Source organism: Meleagris gallopavo, chromosome 1 (genome assembly GCF_000146605.3).
Source record: "Meleagris gallopavo isolate NT-WF06-2002-E0010 breed Aviagen turkey brand Nicholas breeding stock chromosome 1, Turkey_5.1, whole genome shotgun sequence".
Classification (NCBI taxonomy): Eukaryota; Metazoa; Chordata; class Aves; order Galliformes; family Phasianidae; genus Meleagris; species Meleagris gallopavo.
Genome location: NC_015011.2, coordinates 132373927 through 132378194, shown reverse-complemented (window position 1 = coordinate 132378194; position 4268 = coordinate 132373927).

Sequence of the window (4268 nt, the reverse complement as noted above, 5' to 3'; positions counted from 1 at the left end):
TCAAATTACAGAACAATCAGTATTTCATTTCATTTCAAACTGGAAAGCCATTCCTTAGTCATTAAAAATGTATGTTCCATAAAATATGGATCAGCAGCAGGCCCCTCTGGTGAACAGTAAGCTACAGTCCTCCCAATTTGAACTAAATCATTTGTGTTGGTTTTACGATCTGGAATGCAAAGTCATGTGTTCTTGTACTTCTTTCCAAAAATTTTAAGCAATTTTATTATAATACTTGCAGCTTTTTAATGTCTGAACAAAGTAATTCGTTCAGGGGTTATGAGGGGAAAAGAGGAAAAGAGACCAGGAAAGTGCTGCTTGTAGTGGAAAATAATAATAAAAAAGCCATAAAACACTCTTGTGTAGAGGGAGGGGGAGAGGGAAACAGGATTTAGTAATGGAACCTCAAAGTATAATCTCTTCAAATTTTAAGTCCTTTGTACTGAATCATTTGAGTTGAATCTGAGCCTACAGCTGTAATTACAGGTCAGGTCTGAGACATGAAGGGCCTTGTTGCCTTGTACAGATAGAGACAACTTTGCCTAAGGATCCTCATTTCAAACACAATCTCAGTTCAGCACAGGCTTGTATTGAAACTCAACTGACCTTACACGACATGCGTCATTAGTTATAGCCATGAAGGAACGTCAGAAGAACAAGGAGAAATAGTGTGTTCTGTCACCGTTCAACATAATCAAGTCCTATCCTGACCTGATCTGAGATTTGAATTTAAAACACTTATCCTTCAAAATCAGTAGAGGAGCTCTTGGGCTGTCCTACATTGAAAACAGCTATAACCTCTGTGTCTTAATTCAGAACCAGGATACAAAATATGTGCATTTTGATTTTCTTTCAAAGCGTGCGAAGTCTCCATTTCTTCATTGCTGGGGTTCTGGGAGAGAAATCTCACTTTTACTCTTTACCTAAAATGTGTTGTTTTTCTTTCATGTTTTGTGAAAAAAAAAAAAAAAAGTGTATTGAAAAGAACTCCCTTCTTTTCTGATTAATTAAGGCATAAGTTTGAAATCCATCCATGAAGATTAAGGGCACTGACTTCTCTCTGGAGTCACACCAAATTGAATGTTATTTATAATTTATAGGAATGCTGATTAAGAGGAGACTCCTGCAATATATAAGCTTTCATCCATTAAGAGGAGACTCCTGCAATGTATGGATTTTCATCCATTAATTTCATGAATATAATTATTCCCTAAATCTTATGCGTCGTTCTTTCCACGTTGGATGAATATGCTGCACAGAGTTTTCAGAGTATTACCACTAAACCTCCTTAAAATTCCCTCAACTTATTTTATTTGAGATGCAGTGATGTGCCTGGGTACTGCATTACTATTGGGGTTCTTACCACAGCCTGAAGCTGGACCAGGAGATTTCAGATTGGATATTGGGAAAAATTTCTTCCCACATAAAGCAGCAAGGCAGTGGCACAGGCTGCACAGGGAGGTGCAGGAGTCACCAATCCCTGGAGATGTTCAAGAACTGTTTGGATGCAGCACTGAGGGACGTGGTCAGTAGGCATGGTGGGGATGGGCTGGTGATTGTACTTGGTGATCTCAGAGGTCTTTTCCAACCTTAGTGATTCTATGATTCTGTGATCCACAAATTCTGTATACAGTATACATTATAAAGAACTACTCACAAACCTGACATAGGTGAATTTACACGTAAGGCCTGAACTGTGTTATGCTGATCACCCTTTCTCTACCTGTAAATTGATGAAATGTCTTTGATGTTCAGGGCTGATCATCGGTGCCTGATGCAGCTGCCACTGAGCTCAGAGTGGCTGTTCCTATTGATCTCAGGGAGGGATATTTCTGCTCTTTGCAGCAGATACTGAGGTTCTTTGTGAAGGAGCGATGATGGCAGGTTCAGTCCCAGAGTTCTTCCACCACTTTGGCTGGACTTTATTTATTTTTTCTATCTTGACATAGGGATGTGATACCTCCTGATGAGACAGATTCTCAGCTGGTGGAAGTCAGTGTAACTGTGTTGTTTCTGTTAAGGAATGTGTCTCAAAAAATCAAGGCCAAGAGCTGCCCATTTGAATAAGCAAAGTATAACTCAAAACTCTTGGCAGATTTTTGAAGATATTAAGGACAGCAAACCATCTAGTAGATTAATCCACTTGAAGGCCACAGATATCCAAGCACAAACCTGCCTCATAATTTCATTATAAGGCCAATAATTGTGCTCTACAACACACAGCTATAACTTTGACTTTTAATATTTAAGCCATTGATTCTGTGATCATTAGAGCTTCATAGACATAATATGTGTAGCATAAACCAATTTTTGTAAACAATCTGCTTGCAATAGGCAAAGCTGCTAGTCCCTGAACAAGAATAATTACGGCTTCAACTTTGCTCCATTCACAGGAATCTGTGAGTTCTCTCTTCAGAATAATATCTTTTACAGCGTATGCCTAATTTTCACTGCCACAGACTTCTGTTGCTGTCTCTTTGAAATGTCTCTCATTTACACATTTAATCTTCTTTTCAAGGGTTTAACACTTGGCTGTATACATTCACAGCTGTGACAAATTTAACCTCTAAGTCTTAGAGCTTTTTTTTCATGGGTATTTCGCAGAAATCTATACAGCTGTCCTTAACTTGAAGGAGTACAGAAGCAGCAGCTTATGAAATCCAGATATTTCTTTGCGTTTCTGCAGCCCACAACAGACGCCTAGGTGATTACTGTTGGGATCTTTTCCAAGTGAAGGCACGGACAGAAATTTCAGCGATAGTGTTTTCAAGCTCCCCGCCAGTCCACTGAAATTTGCTGAGTTTTTTGGGTACTTCTGATGGTGGGAAGAGGAATCATAGAATACAGAATCACATAATGGCTTGGGTTGGAAGGGACCTCACAGCCCACTCAGCCCCAACCCCTACCATGGGCAGGGCTGCTCCCCACCAGCTCAGGCTGCTCAACCTGGCCTTGAGCACCTCCAGGGATGGGGCACCATAGCTTCTCTGGGCAGCTGTGCCAACAGCTCGCCGCCACCTCAGTGAAAACTGCCTCATAGCATGTAACCTAAATCTTCTCTCTCTTAGTTTAAAGCCATTTCCCCTTCTCGTATCACAATCAGACCATGTAAAAAGTTGGTCTGCCTACTGTTTATAAGCTTCCTTTAAGCACTGGAAGGCCACAGTGAGGTCTTTCCGGAGCCTTCTCTTCTACAAGCTGAACAATTCCAGCTCCCTCAACCTTTCTTCATGGGAGCGATACTCCAGCCCTTTGATCTGCCTCTTTTCCCACTTTTCCTGTGTCAGCAGTGTGCCCAGTGACTGTTCTTCAAATAAAGAGTTTGGAAAGGGCAGAGCCATTGAGAGATGGAAACATCTTGTAAAAACTTGAGACCTTGGATCTGGGGCAGGGAGTGAAATTGATGCCTGGTGAGCTGCCTGCTCCATTGACTGCTTTTGCTCCCTCCTGCTCTGCTGTCCTGACTCCTGATGCACCTTTTTCTCAGCTTGGGGCTATGGGTGCCTGAGCATGCACTTTCCCCTACTCTGCACACTTCTTTCTAATACCCTAAGCCTTCCATTAAGTCTGACTGCTTGAGAACTCATTTTGGACTTATAATAATTTTGGGCAGCAGCAGGAGTGTCCTGCTCAAATTACAGTTGGTTAATGTGAGGTGAAGTAAATTACTGGTTCTGCTGCATGAATCTAAACCACTCCCCGGGCTCTCCTTTACCTCATTTGTGAGGAGTCTCACCACTTTTCATCCACAGCTCTTTGCAAAGATATTTGTCATCCACCTCCTTGCATTAAGGAAATGAAAACGTACAAGCTGTAAGGCCCACAAAAGCACCTACATGTCACTACACTCAGCAGGAACCACAAGCTGCAGAGTAAACAGGTGGATATTTCTGTTTGTGGGTCTGTCTGAATGACATACAGATTATTAGCATGACATTATTACAGAGCTGAAGGTAGATTCAGGCCTTTACTGCTGAATACTGCTGCTCAGGCACATACAGGAGACTAAGTGATAGATGGACGACAGTGTACTCAAATGGAATTTCCCACTTCATAATACATTTATAATTGTCCTTTTGGGATTTTAATGGTAGAAGATTGACACTGAGGTATAAACAAACGGGGGGAAAAAAGTGCTTATGACTGAAAAGCAATTGGATAAAAAATGGAAGAAAGAAAAGCTGTGACAAAAAGATCTAAACCAACAGCTGAATCCAGTATGGACAACTATTTTGTGTGTTCTGACTGTACTTAAACCTCCTCCTGGT